Consider the following 18,377-nt stretch of genomic DNA (forward strand, 5'->3'; position numbering starts at 1 on the left):
GGCAGCAAAGAGATACAGCAACCTTCCTGCTTTGGGAAGCCCAGATTCTGTATCCCCTTTTAAAAAACGAAAGAAAAGAAATCTTAGCTTTGCGCAGGTGTGTGGGGAGGGAGCGGAACAGGGGGGAAACACGCAGAGAAAATGATATCAAGAAACGAAGACATGGGAGAGAAAAGAAAAGAAACAAAAGAAATTGCACCAGTCAGAAATGCTGAGTACCTAAGACAGAATCTGAATAGAGTTAGAGCATAGAATAATAAGGCTGGAAGGGACCTTGGAGGTCTTCTAATCCAACCCCCTGCCCATGGCAGGATATCATATGCTATTCTGGACTTTCTTTGGGCTTGATGGGATGGGTAAACCTGCTCATACAAAGAACAAGAGAATAGTCCATCCACCTTAAGGCTGGTCTTTTCCTTCCTTCTACCTTTTCCAGCCTTCTCCAGGGAGATGGGCCTTTGCGTCAGGGGCCTGAAAGAGAATGATTCCTGTGATCCAGAACTTGGGTTCAATTTTTTGTTAACATTTATTACTTTAGTTGTCCATGATATTCACCAGGGATATATGTTTTTCTGATGTAAAAACAACAAAGCTAATTACAGGTGGGAGGCGGGTGAATGGGCCTATCATGCACAATGGCCAAATTGATTAATTTGTAGATTTTTACGGGTGTAGGTATTCTGCTCTTGTTGTATTCGGGTCTTTTCCCGTGTAAGATTGAGATTGTGTTGGCAATGTTTCGGCGAGGTCTCACTCGCCATCTTCAGGCTGGGTTTTGGGCTTAAAGCGTGGTTGGAGCTGCCGTCTTTCTATAAATCTTGGTGGAGATGTGTGGAGTGCTGGCATTGTTTCAGTAAGTAGAATGATTAGTTGTGTGGTTGTATCATGATTGGTAGATTGGTGCTGATTGGTGCTGGCTGTGTGTCCATTGTTGTTTCGTGTTGTAACGGCCTGGGTGGTGGGTGGGGCTTGTTTGTTGATTAGGGCTGGTTTCCAGATGTCTGGAAACACTGACACTGGCCAACACTGACCAAAAAATAGCCAACATCTTAAGAAACCCCAAAGACAAAATCCAGCTAGAAAACGAAGGAGTCTACGAAATATCATGCAAAATCTGGCCCGCAACATACATAGGACAAACGAACAGGAGAATAAATGCACGCATCGCAGGACACAAGAATGCAGTAAGAAAAAAAGAAAAAACTCCCTCCCTTTTCCAGCACCTTAAAGCTACAGGACATGAAATTAATTTTGAAGGAACCAAATTAATCTCCAAAACAGAACACTTCAACAAGAGAATAATTATTGAAGCTATCGAAATAGAGAAACATCCTTGCAACATGAATAAACGTGATGATACCTCCCGCCTACCAGACATCTGTAAACCAGCCCTGGTAAACAAACGAGCCCCACCCACCACTCAGGCCGTTACAACACGAAACAACAACGGACACACAGCCAGCACCAATCAGCACCAATCTACCAATCATGATACAACCACACAACTAATCAATCCACTTACTGAAACAAAGCCAGCACTCCACACACCTCCACCAAGATTTATAGAAAGACGGCAGCTCCAACCACGCTTTAAGCCCAAAACCCAGCCTGAAGATGGCGAGTGAGACCTCGCCGAAACGTTGCCAAAACAATCTTAATCTTACACGGGAAAAGACCTGAATACAATAAGACCAGTGTGTGTGTGTGTGTGTGTGTGTGTGTGTGTGTGTGTGTTCCATAGCAGGATTTGTTGACAATTGCCAAACTTACCTTCCTGATGCTATCGGGCAGCACATTTATTGCTGAATGCAGCCACTGACAAACAGTAACACTGAAACTCTCAGGAATACCCCATTCTTTTCTCCACAGCTCCATCCTTCCCCCATTTCAAGGGCTGATCAAAGATAGGAGAGACAATGGTTCCTCCTGTCTGCAGTCCTGGGCAGATCGAAGGAGCCACGAGTGTGAATTTAGTGAACCGTTCCAAAGCAGCAAACCTCGTATTCATTCATTCGGCTGGAGGACGCTCCTTTTCCAAAGATGGCTGTGGGGGAAGCAGGGAGCCGCTGAGAGGACGAGCTGTTGCTGAAATAAGGGCCCATTTCTCTCTCTCAAAACCTGCCCTTGTTCTTGCTCGCCCTCTAACTCTGCAAGAAAATTTGAACGAATTTATGGAAGAGGCAAGTCTTCCTGTTCCTTTCTTTCTAACGGTTCATTCTCCGGTTCTTGAAGTGAGAGAAAGATGGGATGAGAATGAGAAAGACACAGAAAGAAAGTTTGAGAGAGAAAAGAGAGAGAGAGAGAAAGAGAAAAAGAGAAAAAGAGAAGGAGAGGGAGGGAAGGAGGGAGAAAAAGAGAGAAAGAGAAAGAAAGGGAGAAAGAGAGAGAGTTAGAAAGTAGAGGGGGAGGGAGAGAAAGAGAAAGAGAGAGATTGAGAGAAAGAGGAGAGGGAGAGAAAGACAGATGAAAAAGGAGGCAGAGGGAAAAAGAAAGGAAGGAAGAGAGGAAGAAAAAGAGAGAAAGAAAAAGGGAGAAAGGAGAGAACAAAAGTGAAAGAAAGAGTGAGTGAGAGAAAGGAGAGGGAGGGAGGAAGCGAGAGAAAGAGAAAGAAAGAGAAAGAAAGAGAAAGAAGAGAGAGGGAGAGAGCAAGCTTTTTATCATTGGAATTGGACAATGAGATAGGATTGCCTAGGAGAAGAGGGGGACCCTTCTTTGATGTTTGCATGGGGAAAATAAACGTTTTATCTGCTTTTGATCTCTGGGGGGGGGGGAGTAGAGGGGGAGGCTGCAAGAACCGAAGGAACAATGCGTGATTATGTAGCCAGGTGACACTCAAAGGCTCCGCTGTTAATGAAAAGGCACACCTGGGTTTCCATCAGGTTCACACAAGCATGGATCGTGCACAGGAGGTGCTGCTAGATTTGCAGGTCATGTAAATACTGGGCTTGCCATCATGTGAAGCCATGGTTTATTCAGAAAGCCACAGTAGCCTGGGGGGTCACACACAGCATGCTGGGCCAAAGCCAAGCAAACCACAGCCTGCAAAGCATGTTGGAGAGCTTCCAGGCCATAATGGGACGAACCACGATCTGTTCCTGCCTCCCATCTACACATTAATTGTCAGGAACAGTCCAGGTTCAGACTTTGGTCCAGTTGGCAACTGTCACGGTCCCCACAGCTGGAGTCGCCCGATGGTTAATGTATGTGTGTGTTGAGTGTTAGCTGGGTCAATGTCTCCAGTGTCCTCAGTCATCCTGTATTTTGTGACCACAAGTGTTTGTTTTCTCCCACAGTGTACTGGAAAAGAAATCTTCTGTCACATTGTCTTTGGATCTGCTCAAGGTAGAGAAGACCATCGGATCGAGATATCATTGGAGACATGCCAGGAAGAAACTGGGTGAAGGGTGCCAAGACTCTGGAGCCAGGCTTGGACTGAAGACCTTGGTGGAATTGTGGTCCAGCCTCCCACCACCATTGCATCATGCTGGGCTTGCCCCGGCCATGCCAAGAACGCTAGCCCAGCCAAGCACCAGGAATTCGGCATTTATCATCCAGCAACATCATCCATCTCCTTGCATCTCTTGACAAATGGGAAAGTCCTTGGCTGAAGGGCCATTGCGCTTTCCCTACATTGGCAAGAAGCTAAGAAGCCGTTACACCTCAGCGGATCCCTTAAACAGCCTCTCTGCTAAGAACTCACTTGGTGACCCTGGTCAAGCCACTCTCTCTCTCTGTAATACAAGGAGCAATCCTGTTGTAAGGTTGCTTGTATATTGTTGTTTCACGAATGCCAAGTAGGAAGTGGTTGGCTGATTGTAAGCATGTAAGCATTGCTCCCTGGGATGAAATGGGAGCTCTCCTACGGCCTTGGCTCAGCAAAAGAGTCTTCATCCAGAAAGAATAAGAATTAGCACATCTAGACAGTAGAAATTACCCACTGTAGGAGTTCTGGATGGACGTGTGGCGCTTTGGCATTGATTTCTGACAGGGACTCAGCGCAAACCGAACAGCAGATGGTCAAGGATATTGGTCTATTTGTGGATGAACCAGCTCTTCCATGAAAGAAAGAATAGGATGATCCTATTAAATATGATACTAAATACTAAATAGGTATCCATGATACCACTTTATAAGGCCTTAGTAAGGCCACACTTGGAATATGGCATTCAGTTTTGGTTGCCACGATGTAAAAAAGATGTGGAGACTCTAGAAAGAGTGCAGAGAAGAGCAACCAAGAGGATTAGGGGACCGGAGGCTAAAACATATGAAGAACGGTTGCAGGAACTGGGTATGTCTAGTTTAATAGAAAGAAGGACTAGGGGAGACATGATAGCAGTGTTTCAATATCTCAGGGGTTGCCCCAAAGAAGAGGGAGTCAAGCTATTCTCCAAGGCACCTGAGTGTAGAGCAAGAAGCAATGGGTGGAAACTAATCAAGGAGAGAAGCAACTTAGAACTGAGGAGAAACTTCCTGACAATAAGAACAATTAATCAGTGGAACAATTTCTATTTCTATTTCTATTATTCCTATTCCTATTCCTATTCTATTCTATTCTATTCTAGTCCAGTCCAGTCCAGTCCAGTCCAGTCCATTTTATTCTCAAAGGTCCTTCCAGCTCTATTCTGATTGATTGATGGATTGACTACCCATTATGACTACAACAGAGTACAGAACCCTTCCATGCTTCCATTCCTCCCTTGTGAATTGGAACTAAATTGAAGACTGAAGGTTCACCAAGCAACTGACTGCCTCTTTGAGGAAGGGTGGCAAAGCAGGGCAGCTGCCAGTCGGCCAGGGCATCCCGCAAAGATTGATAAGGGGCTCCGCTTCTGATCTCCGCGCATCCTTTCCCAGCCCTGCAGCATCACAAAGAGAGCCGCAGAGAAAAGATGTTGAGAGAAGATGTCAGGCCAGCTTTAGAAGAAGACGGTGGGCTCCAAAATAATAGAAGGCCAACAAAAACACTGGGGTTTGGGTGGCCGTTGTTTCAACTTGGCGGAAATCTTGAAAGTCTTGGCCACCAGCCAAGGGGAATCCTGGTTGTGGGGGTCCTATCTTTTCTTTGCACCGATGCATGATGTATGGGAAGGCATCCCATCAATGCAAAAAAAGCACAATGTCAGCCAAAGGAGTTGCCTTTTTCCTTTCGTTGCAAAGTATATCAGTTTCCAAACAAGACCTACGGTGAACTCTGGCCAAGAACCCTTCGGTTCTTCACAAGGTCTCTGTGGGGCTTCCCTTCTTTCACAGAGACCCTCAAGGGTGTTGGGGGTTGCTTGCCTCTGTCTCAGGTATTCCCTGGGGCAGTTTCTGTCCTGGGCTCAAACCATCTTTTTTTCTTCCCCGGGGAAGGTCAGTTGGCTGGGCCAGGCAGGGCTTCCTCAGAGGATCCAGCAGGCTGATTAACTTGCATTATCTGAAGCCTTTTCATCTTCGTTTCTCTTTCATCTAGAAAGCCCCATTGTTTATCTCAATTGTTGTACGTTCTCCACTCATGTTTATCCCGGTTTTTCCCAGGATTGTGATGTCCATCCCACAGCTTTTTTTTTTTTGAATTTTTTTATTTCTCTTACATACTATTTTAAGTATACATTCACATAATGGTTATTTTCCTTTACATTTATCATTCTTATACATTTATTATTTCATGTAATAGGTTATAATATACAGTTTGGGTTGCTTTATTTACCATCTCTTCCTCTTATTTTCCCTTTCTTTTCTCCCACCCTCCCTTCTCTACTTCCTTCCTTCCTCCTCTCCTTCCCCTTCCTTCTTCCCTTACCTCTCCCCTACTGCTACTCTTCCTCTTCCCCTTCCTACCCTCTCTCCTTCTCTTCCTCCCCCTTCCACCCTCCTCTCCTTACCTCTTTCTTCATTCCCTCCTATTCCTTTCATTCTCTCCTCCTCTCTCCCTTTCTTTTCTATTATTGTAGGCATCACACAGCTTTTTGTACTTTGTTTTGTGGGAAGTTAGCACCCACCCCACTCCTAGAAGAATGAAATATCCTGGGAAATGTTGAAAAGGCCAAATATTATATTTCCCTGGATAAGAAACGGAGAAACATGTTTTTGAGCAGGAAACAGACTCACTCTTAATAGCCCCCACCTTTCGGCTTTTCCCTGGCCTTTTTGGACTGGGCCTGTTCTAAGACGGTCCTTGTTTCCCAGTTGAAACTATGGCTAAGTCTGTCGATCTTCTACTTCTTCCTAAGGGCAGGGTCTGCTTTTCAGATCATTGAATGCCACTTTGGATGGTCAGCTGCGTCTCCAGGGCACAGGCCCACTGCTTGCTTGTTGATGGTGTCTTGCCATCTCTGTTTTGGATGGCCACGAGGTTGCCAGTTGCCATTGACCTCTACTTGGTCCTGCTCTCTGGACATGTCCATACCAGCAGAGCTGGCCTTCTCTCATCTTCTCTGTAATTGGTGCCACACCAAAATGTTGTCGAATGCTGTCATTTGTGATGTGGTTGACAAGGGAGATGATGCCTGATACCCAACGGAGCATTCACATTTCCATGGCATAGAGAGAGCTTTTGGTCCCTGCTGTTGTTGCCCAGCGTTCAGTGCCATACAGTGCAATTCTCGCCAACACATCCAGGCTGCATTCACCCTTGCTTGCATCTCACCATTGATGTCGCCATTCCCTCGGAGGTGGGATCCCAGATACTGAAAAATATGGTTAGGTCTCTCCATAAGTTGTGAAATTAAAGGTTTTGCATCATAGCCGGTGTCCATTATGCATAAATTGTCCTATTTGGAGATTAGCTTCTAGTGAAGTGGTTATTAAATTTTGTATACTATGCCCATTCAATCTTCCAAATATCCATTTAAAATGTTTTGTTTGGACTAAAATTCTATGTTACTCTATTTCCCAACTCTGAAATCTCAAAAATATCAAGTTTCCATTTTGTTTTCTCAAGAACATTTTTCTTAAATGTCCAGAACTGCTGAAAAATGACTACATTCCATATTTTAAAATGTGAGAAGTGCCATAGAGGTGACATGAAAGAACTCTAAATGTTTTCTGAAACTTTTGTGGATTTTGGTCAGTGGTTTTTGGGCAGCGTCTACACATGAATGCATTTCCCCCTTTCTATTTTAGAAACAAATGATCTCTTTATGGAACTCATCAGATAGCAGAAACCTCGTCTTCATACATTTTATTATAGAGCTATTTTTAGATGTTATTACAGTATTTAATTTATATTGGCCTTTGCCCAGCGTGGGTAAAAATTCACTTCAAAATTTACAGCTATTGAAGCAAACGGTTGTTCTAGAAGCATACATAGTGGCATACTGTAAAAATTATGCCATTAAACACTAAAACATATAATTAATTAATTAAAACATGGACCCAGTCCTTTAATCTGGAGCAGGGATGATCTCCAACCTTGGCAACTTTAAGACTTGGGGACTTCAACTCCCAGAATTCCTCAGCCAACTATGCTGCCTAGGGAATTCTAGGAGTGAAAATCCACAAGTCTTAAAATTTCCAGGGTTGGAGTTTTCCTGCTCTAGTGCTTCTCTGTAAGTTCTCAAAGGTACATTTGTAAATGGAAAGAAACTTCAAATATGTCTCCTTGGACACCTTCAATTGTGTTGGATTGCCTCTGACTTTATTTGTGTATACCCAAGTCACAATAACCACACATTTGTATTTGGAACAGTGGCAGCAAAATGAAGCAGCTGGACCCGACTGTGAGTCCAAAAATTACTCCATGAAGAGGAGGTGATGCCACGCAAGACTGCAGGGGTACAAGTGGTGAGAGGAATTGAAAAAGTCCAACTGAAATGCTTTCAACCTAGTCAGAAGAGAGTTGGATGTCTAACTGGGATGGGACAGGCTGAGTTAGGGAGCATAAGCACACAGTGCCATCTTTCCTTGGTAATGTGTAGGCTGATGGGAACTCTACATTCTCCATCATCCAGATCCTGATTCCCCCAAAGGTGCTTTTTCAAGAGGCAACTGGATTTTCTGTTTTTTCTGTGAAGACGTTTTGCTTCTCCTGTGAGAAGCTTCTTCAGCTCTGACTGAAGAACTGGAGAAACTTCTTGCATGAGAAGGGAAAACCAGAAAGTCAAGTTGCCTCTTGAAAAAAGCGCCTTTGGGACATCTTGGTTGGGGTGTTAAATAATAATAATAATAAATTTTATTTGTTAGCCGCACCCTCTCCAGAAGGACTCGGGGCGGCGTACAATAAAAACACATAAAATATACAAATATAAACAATACATATACAGATAAAAATAAACATATACATATACATATACCTATGCATGGAGGAGGTAGCAGATAAATAAAATGGAATTAAAATTTACAATTTAAAATACCCTCAATTAAGTTACAAAATTTAAAAACCCGTCAGGAGCGATATGGTAAAACTATGGTTGAGCCAGGCCAGCTACTTGGAAGAGGTGGGTCTTGAGCTTTGCACGGAAGGAGCGGAGGTCAGAGGTAGTCCTGATATCAGGGGGGAGGTCATTCCACAGGGCTGGGCCCGTCACAGAGAAGGCTCTGCTCCTAGGCGCTGCCCCCCGACACTGTTTGGTAGACGGCACCTGGAGAAGTCCCTCTCTGTGCGAGCGAATTGGTCGCAGGGATGTATGGGGCAGAATGCGATCCCGCAAGTAACTAGGTCCTGTGCCATGGAGCGCTTTAAAGATCGTTATCAGAACCTTGAAACGCACCCGATAGACCACAGAAAGCCAGTGCAGCTCGCGCAGGAGAGGTGTCACATGGGAGTACCTCGTACTCTCCATAATCACCCGCGCGGCCGCATTCTGGACCAACTGTAGTCTCTGAGTGCATCTCAAGGGGAGCCCCATGTAGAGAGCATTGCAGTAGTCGAGGCAAGACGTCACCAGCGCATGGGTGACTGTGCGTAAGGCATCCCGGTCCAATAGGGGGCGCAATTGGCGCACCAGGCGGACCTGGTGGAACGCCCCCCTTGCCACAGCTGTTGCTTACTTGATTGTTTTATTAAAGTCACTGTTCAGATTAAAGGACCATGTGTACTACTGTAAAAACAACCTACATTAACAGTAACAGAGTTGGAGGGGACCTTGGAGGTCATCTAGTCCAACCCCCTGCTCACGCAGGAGACCTGTACTAGGGATTCGAACCGCCGACCTTTCTGATTGACATTGAGCCACCTAGTCAGGGTATTGTTGCTCCGATATTAATCTTGGAGTTGATCTCTGGGAGAGGTGCTGGAGTCCTGTGGTTCTCTTTTGGGCCGGTTGATTGTCTCTTTTGCATAGTTTACAGATATTTATGTCTATGTGCCTATTGATGGCTAATTTGTCAGAGTGCCAGGCTTCTAGAAATTTCCTAGCATTTTTGGACTTGACTTAGTCTAGGATGGTCAGCTTCCCAGTTGAGTGTTCCAGTGTTCCCAATATATCCCAGCACAAATCAATACTTTTCTGATTGCTTTGGAGAACTTCCTGCCATGTCAACCCACCGATTCTTTTGAAGTCCTGGCCAATTTAAAGTTGGAGAGGATTATGCTACAGAGCTCTTCTACCTTCCTCAAGCAGGCTTCACAGTATTTATGTTGTACGTGCTAATATATGGAACATTTGCACAACCCTTCTTGCCAAAACTTTAGAGGGTTGAGCTGCCGTTCATACATGTTTGCCCATATATGAGTTAAAGAACACAGGACTGCATTTATGGAAAGTCAAATGGCTAAAATAATGTTTTTGTCCAATGCAGGTTTATGCTGTTGTGGTCCACTGGCAGCCTGCAGAGCTGGCAGCAGAGTCAGACAGTGAGGGGGTTGGGGAGGAAGATGGGCCAGTCCCGGAGTCTGGGGAAGGCTCTGATGAGGGCTCTGCGTGGAAGGCAGAGGGGGGGCCAGGGCCATCTGGGAGTTATGTGCTGCCTCTGGAGCCTCTGGAGTCTAACATCAGTGAAGCAGAAGAACAGTCTGAGCCTGTTCCCAGTGTGCGCATGCGCAGAACTGCCAGAAGGCAAGAACAATTAAGACAAAAAGGGCGACTTGGGAGTAAGGCTTGGAGATGATTGGCCCCTCCCATAAGGCATAAAAGAGGAGCAAATGGGACGTGAGCCTTTGCAGGAAGCAATTTTGTTCATTCTGGTCGGTTCAAGCTCTGAGAAGCCCTGTTTGACTCTGTGCTCCGTTTGGCCTTGCAAAACTAATTGGCCATTAGGTCTCTGGCAGCGTTTCAAGGGAGATAAAGGTGGGCGCTTATCAGCCTTACCCTGAAAGACTGAGGCAGACATCTGTTGGACTCTTCACAGACTGTTGGTGAATCATTACGGGCCTTGAATGACCGTAATTCACAGCCGTCTAAATAAAAGAGGGCTTTTGGGACTAAGATTGTGATTTATGCTGTATCAGGAAGCCCAGGTCAGAACATATGCTTCCAAGTCCAATTGAATTAAATGAGTGTTGTGTTCTTTTAATACAAAGTTGGAACCTTTCCTTTTACGGAAATCTTCCTGTCTGTCTTCGGAAGTGAAGAATTAAATCTTATATATTTGGCCATTTTGTTTGAACACATGATTCCTTTATTCCCCAAAACCGGGGAATAATTCAACAATAATTTCAAATTCTGCTGTGCAAAATGTCTCCCATAGAGTGATTCAATAAAACTCTTCAGAGGGTATTCAGAAATCAACAGTCTCTTACTGGGGAATTCACGTATTTGGTCTCGCAGAATTATCTAGATAAATTCAAAGCGTAAACTAATACAAAAGTACATAGACTTGGTTGTGCATTTCTCTGAGACTGAATTTCTTTTACCTTCAGAGATGTAGAAGGTGAATCAACACCCTTTAAATTTCTTGCTTATGTTCCCAACCCACCAGAGAACTGAGACCACACTTCTTCAGTGACGGAGTTCATAAAACAGCCCATCAATTGCGGGTCCCCATAGCAAAGATTGCCAGGAAATAAATAAGTGTTACTGCATATTTCTTCATGGTTAGCAACCTTAGTTTTCCCAGCCACGAATTGACATTTTCCAGGTTCTACAGGCAAAGGAAGGCATTGCTTAAAAAATTTAATGCACCATAAATAATGCAAAGGAGATTGATAATTGGCCCTCGCTTTCTTTTGTTCTCCAGACTCCGGTATTAATTTCATTTCAATTCCGTTGTGAAAGCAAACACTGTACCGGGGGGGTGTGTGTATATGTGTGTGTGTGTGTGTGTGTGTTGCACGCACACACACACACACACACGCACACATTGTGCTCTTTGATTTTCCAGACTTGTCCTGGTCAATGTTACCTCAGGACTCTACAACTTATTATATAGGCGGCTACTATATCCTCACATCCAGGTGGGTGGAACAAATGTGTCTGGCCATGAACATTTCAGGGTTGACATTTCAGCCTTTGATACAATGCTGGTTTGTTTTAACAGACCCTGTAATGAAGTGTTGTGCGTTCATCATTGGGCTGTTTGTATCGTATTTCAAAGCCCAGCTGGTATCCATATGACATCATGAGAAAAATGATGTGAGCCGTTCTGGTAATTTTGTCTTAGCTAATCCTACTTCCCTTGATGTTAGAAAAAAAGGATAGTAGGAACTTCTACCTTTTTGAAACAACAACAACGACAACAACAATGCTCCAGAGGATTCATTCACCATTGAAGAAATCCAGATAGCAGGGCTGAGTTCCAAAAATTCAGTGCCTTCTCACAATAGGAGTTTCCCTTGTGTTAGCCACGGGCTAGGGGGAAAAATGGAGCCTTGAGTTGGGGTGGCTTAAAATAAGAATGAGTTCTTATTTTATGAGTCTGAGGAGGCCCACCATGCAGTCCTCGAGGCCTCCTCAGGAAATCTAGACCTCAGTTCCTTTGCCATTCTTGCTATGTAGTAGACAATGATGTTGGGGTTTTAGGAGGAGGAATTCAAATTCCTTCTTGGTGACAACACCCATTGGATGAACTTGAAAGGAATTCTCTTCTAGACCGACCAGGGTGGGAATAAAAGAAATGCATCATGTAAGATCATAGAACCAATCATCGAATCAATCATAGAAGTATAGAATCATATCATATTATAGCATATCATAGATGGATGGATGGATGAAAGATAGGTAGGTAGGTAGGTAGATAGGTAGATAGATAGATAGATAGATAGATAGATAGATAGATAGATAGATAGATAGTAGGAAGATAGGCAGGCAGGCAGGCAGACAATAGGTAATATCTTCTCATCCGTCTAGATCAGGGGTGTCCAAACTTGGGAACTTTAAGACTTGTGGACTTCAACTCCCAGAATTCCCCAGCCAGCATGCTGGCTGGGGAATTCTGGGAGTTGAAGTCCACAAGTCTTAAAGTTCCCAAGTTTGGACACCCCTGGTCTAGATGGTCTGTGCCTCAGTTTCTCTACCAGACACGTGTGAATTTGAGGGCTCTGTGGAAGAACCTTTGCCCAGCCCTGTGCTCTTCTCAACACGAAGCTCCAACTCCACAGAAGAGAACATAACTTTTGCTTGTGGTCCTGACACGGGTAGGAGGGCAACCATGATGCCAACCTGGCTTGAGTCTCCATATGATTGTGCTGGAATAGCCAAAAAGTAGAGGGAGGGGGTGCCACCTGCGACATAACTTAACATAAAACGCCGTTCGCTCCTTAGCGTCCATTGGAAGATCCTTGCGTGTGGACGTGGGAGCTTCAGCTCGTCCTGAACATTTGAGCTGCATTAAGACCTGAAGGAAGGGCATAAATCCATGGATGGAAACCAAACCCCACTCATTACTTTCCTCAGCTGAAAAATATATCCCCAACCGACGTCCACGGAAAACAAATCCCTTGCCAGATTTGGAGCTTAATAAGCCTCTGGAATCCTTTCTGTTTTCCTTCGTTTCTCCCCTCCCCCTCACCAGGGTTTTAATTTCTCTCTTTGGATTATCCTTTTATTTTTATTTTATTTTTTTCTCCCACATCTGTGTTAGATATTAGCATATATCGGGATAAGTCTTCCCTCAGGTCCGCTCCTACAGCGGGAAACAGGTATTCCTCTGATTGGTCAATGGGCGTGCCTCATCCCTATAAAAGGGGAACCCTCCGACCACAGAGTAAGCTGGATCACTACTATCACTAATAAAGAGCTATTAAGTCACTTCGTGTCCGCAGTCTGTCTCTCGTTACCCAGATCTAACATTGGCGACGAGGATGGGATTGAGAGTCAGATAGGACGAAGAACGCTACTCCAGAATCTCCGGATTTGATCCAGCCCAGGAATTCGGCAGCAATTCCGACAGCCATCTCAGATCACCGCAGCGCGGCAAATTCAAACTGAGAAGATGGCGATGCATGCTCCCCCCGCTCCTTTCGACCCAGAAAACGACGAATGGGAAGCTTTCATGATTCGTTTCGAGTGTTTCCTCGAAGCAAACGAATACACGGGGATCACCGATGCGAGGAAGAAAAACATCTTCCTCGGCTACTGCGGAAAGGAAGTCTTCAATACGGCCAGAGACCTCACTGCGCCTACTCCAATACAGGCAGTATCGTGGACGACGTTGCAACAAACTCTGCAAACTCATTACGCGCCAAAACCTTCCCGCCATGTCTGCCGCAAGGAATTCAACATGAGGACTCAGAAGGCGGGAGAATCAATCAATCAATATGTTGCAGCCCTACGAAAAGCAGCAGCTCACTGCGAATACAGAGATTTGGAAGAGCACATCTTAGAGCGGCTCATCTGTGGGGTAAGAGACATTTCGTTGCAAAAGAAGATGTTGGCAAACCCGAATTTAACCCTACAGGCAGCGTTAAACGAAGCAAGAGCGTCAGAATCAGCGGAGAAATCAGCGGTGACCATACAACGAGGGGCCAGCGCATACCAGCCAGCACCGAGACAAACCAGAGTTCACTATGAGGACACAAGCCCCGACTACGAGGATCCCGAGTTCGAGGACAGTCACCTAATGCAGAGCAGTCACTTGAGGCCTGGGGGGAGACCCGGATCCCGTTTGCCGCCCTGCGCAAGCTGCGGAGGGAATCACCCCAGGTCTACTTGCAGGTTCAGGAACGTTGTTTGTTCGCACTGCAACAAACTTGGGCACATCGCACGAGTGTGCCGGAGCGGAGTCCCTGCCTCACGGCAGCCACCCATGTACCGCCAACAGAAGCCCAACCCAGGGGCTTGGCGGAACCAAAAAGGGCGCCCAGAGAGAAATCCACAAGTGTTTACCCAGAGAGAAAATTTCCAAAGAGCTGAACGAGCGTATTCCCAGAGAGATTACTCACAAGAAAGTGAGCGAGCGTATCCCCAGAGAGAATACACACAAAGAGCTGAAAGAGCGTTCTATCAAGACGCTCAACGAGAGTATTTTCAGGATGTTGACGGTGAGATAGAGTTGACCCAGAGAGAGGAGTTGCGAACGTATCTCACCACAATACATCAGGTCCGCCCTAAGCGGCCAAAAAGGCTGAGAGTCACAGTCCTCTTGGAGGGCTCACCCTGCGAGCTAGAAGTTGACACAGGATCAACCCTGACGATCATTTCATGGGCATCCATGAAGCAGGCTATCCCTAGCCTCAGAAAGAGCCAACTACACGCCCCAGACGTCCTGCTACGAGACTACCAGGGGAACCAAGTCCCCATCGTGGGCCAAGGCACATTCCACATCCGTTTCAAGGACATCGAAGCCCAGCTGCCCGTGACCATCGCCAGCGCGCCATTGCAGAACCTTCTGGGGCTTGATTGGTTTGAAGCCCTGGGGTTAGAAGTCACCGGGATCAACGCCGTAAGAAACAGCAGCGCTGAACAGATTTTTAAGGAATTCGAGGATGTGTTCAGCCCCGGTCTTGGTAAGTATGTGGGTAAACCAATATCATTCAATTTAGACCCTAAAGTGGCGCCAATCCGACTTAAACCAAGACGAGTGCCTTTTGCACTCCGCCCTAAAATAGACAAAGAGATAGATAAGTTAGTGGAGCAAGGAATCCTTGAGCCGGTAGATCACGCGCGCTGGGAAACGCCCATCGTGACCCCAGTCAAGCCAGACGGATCAGTCCGCTTGTGCGCAGACTATAAATGCACAATTAATGTCGCGCTACAACAGAGCGCATATCCGGTGCCCGTAGTACAGCACCTATTGCACTCATTGGGGCCAGGAAAAGTTTTCGCTAAATTAGATATGGCACAAGCTTACCAGCAACTGCCAGTAGATAGCGCCACAGCGGAGGCCCAGACTATAGTGACGCACAGAGGAGCGTTTAAATGCAACCGGCTACAATTCGGCGTAAGTATTGCTCCAGGATTGTTCCAGAGCGTCATGGAACGACTGTTGCAAGGGATACCGGGAGTCGTCCCATATTTTGACGATATCTTGGTGTCCGCTGCAAACGAGGAGCAACTAAACAAAAGAGTCAGATCGGTTTTGGCCAGAATCAGAGAGAAGGGTCTCCGCCTGAAAAAAGAAAAATGCCAAATTAACGTGCCTAGCGTAGAATTCCTGGGTTATAGAATTGATGGTCAGGGAATTCACCCCACTGAAAAGAAAATTAAGGCGATCCAGGACGCCCCCACACCACGAAATCAAACCGAGTTGCAGGCCTTCCTCGGATTACTTAATTTCTACAGCGTTTTTCTGAGACAGAAGGCGACCGTTGCTGAGCCACTACACCGTCTACTCCAGAGGAACGCACCATGGAGATGGGGACGAGCAGAAGCTGCAGCATTCGCCGGGGTAAAGCGCCTGCTCACCACTGACTCACTACTTGTACAATACAGTCAGACCCTCCCGCTGGTATTGACCTGCGACGCATCGCCGTTCGGGGTTGGAGCAGTCCTCAGCCACAGGATGCCCGACGGGAAAGAAGCACCCATTGCTTTCTACTCCAGAACTCTTTCATCGGCCGAAAGGAACTACAGCCAAATGGACAGAGAAGCATTGGCTGCCGTTGCAGGTGTGAAACGTTTCCATGAATACCTCTACGGCCGCGATTTTGAACTCATTACTGATCACAAACCGCTGTTAGGACTTTTGGCGGGGAATCGCCCCACTCCGGTCTCCCTTTCTCCACGTATGACCAGGTGGACTGTTTTCCTGGCTGCGTACTCTTACAAGTTAATTCATCGACCGGGCTCCACTCTAGGGCACGCAGATGCGCTCAGCCGTTGCCCATTACCAGACATTTTGCCAGACCCCACTCCAGAAGTACCGGTATTGCTCATTGACTGTTTGGATTCGGGACCGGTTTCTTCTTACGACGTTGCAAGGTTCTCCTCGAAGGACAATTTAATAAAACAAGTGCAAACTTGGGTATGGAGGGGGTGGCCAAAGGGAAATGTGGGCCCGGAATTCAAAATGTTTTGGTCTAAACGGGACGAACTCTCCGTGTTACAGGGATGTTTGTTGTGGGGGGATCGAGTTGTTATTCCTTTTGCGCTACGAAAAAAGGTATTGAATGCTTTACATATGGGGCATCCGGGGATCGTGAGAATGAAAGCGTTAGCGAGAAGTTATGTGTGGTGGCCCAATATGGACAAAGAAATAGAGGAGTGGGTGGCCACTTGCGATCCATGCCAGGAGTCGAGACCAGCACCCCCGGAAGCGCCCGCCACAGAATGGGAGAAACCCAAGGCACCCTGGTCACGCATTCATATTGATTTTGCAGGGCCATTCCAGGGTCAAACCTTCCTCATAGTTGTAGATGCTTATTCTAAATGGTTGGATGTAGTCCTAATGACATCAACCACGGCAGAGGCAGTTATAAAGGTTCTTAGGCGGCTTTTCGCCACCCATGGTCTACCAGATCTGTTAGTATCGGACAACGGGCCCCAATTCACGGCCATGCAGTTCGAAACATTTTTAGCAGGGTTGGGAATCAGACACGCCCTCATCGCGCCATTCCATCCAGCGTCCAATGGTCAGGCAGAAAGAATGGTGCGGTTCGCGAAAGAGGCCCTCGCCAGGATGGGCCCGGGGGATTGGCAAACACGCATTGACCATTACCTCCTCATTCAACACATTACCCCGAGCGCAACGACGGGTAGAAGCCCCGCTGAACTACTAATGGGTCGCCGCCTACGATCTCACCTGGACAGGCTCCACCCGAATTATTCTACCTCGGCTCCCCCAGACTCTACAAGTAAGGTCAGATCTTTTAGAGAAGGAGACACTGTTTATGCTCAAAATTACACAGGGGGGACATTGTGGATACCGGCAAGGGTCATTGGCATCATGGGCCCTCGATCGTATTTGTTAGAGCTTGAAGATGGGCGGAATTGGAGAAGGCACATCGATCAGCTTCGAGGTCGCCTAGCACACTCCAACTTAAGGGATGAGGGCGAAAGTTTCCTGTCCACAGAAAGACAACCGCAGGGAAACTTCATCCCAGGAAACGACGACACTGGCGAGCTAAGCGGGGGACAGGACATCACGCACGCAGCGGAGCAACCCCCCGTCATCACAGCCGCTGAGCAAACCCCCGTCATCGCAGCCGAACAAGATACCAGGGAAAAGAGCATCGAAAACGCAAGACCTCCAGAAACAGAAAAAGCACCCGATCCTGCAACTACTTCAAACCAACAGGAAACCAATCCTGCAAGTACTTCAACACAACCTGAACTCCGACGTTCCTCCCGAGCAAGACAAACACCCACCTACCTAAAGGACTATGTCACCTACCGCAACGTCCCATCTAGGAGGGGAGGGGTGTTAGATATTAGCATATATCGGGATAAGTCTTCCCTCAGGTCCGCTCCTACAGCGGGAAACAGGTATTCCTCTGATTGGTCAATGGGCGTGCCTCATCCCTATAAAAGGGGAACCCTCCGACCACAGAGTAAGCTGGATCACTACTATCACTAATAAAGAGCTATTAAGTCACTTCGTGTCCGCAGTCTGTCTCTCGTTACCCAGATCTAACAATCTGAGTGCGGGGGAAAGCTTGGGTGAACCTCTTGAGGGAAAGATTGTGGGAAGAGAAAGCAAAAGGACTCTCGTTTCTCCTGCTCGGCTCTTGCCCTGGTTCAGCCTGAAAAGTTTTAAATGATTTGCTTTCTGAATTGTGAACAGGTCACAACCATCCTTTTAGTGACTGTTCAAAGTTACAACAGCACTGGAAAAAATGATTTACAACTGTTCCTCCCATATATTACCTTCAGGCTTCCCCCACAATCATGTGATCAAAATTTGGGCACTGGGAAACGGGCATGTATTTAGGATGGTTGCAACATCGCTGATCTTTCCAGCTGTCTTCCAACAAACAAAGGCAGATTCGCTTCACAACCACAGGATTTGCCTCCAGAAGTTATGGGTACTCCAACGCTGGAGATTTTAAAGAAAAGATTGGATAGCCGTTTGTCCGGAATGGTATACAGTCTCCTGTTTGAGGAGAGGGTTGGACTAGAAGACCTCCAAGGTCCCTTCCAACT

The sequence above is a fragment of the Natrix helvetica genome (genome assembly GCF_964273705.1).
Source record: "Natrix helvetica genome assembly, chromosome: 3".
NCBI classification, from domain to species: Eukaryota; Metazoa; Chordata; class Lepidosauria; order Squamata; family Natricidae; genus Natrix; species Natrix helvetica.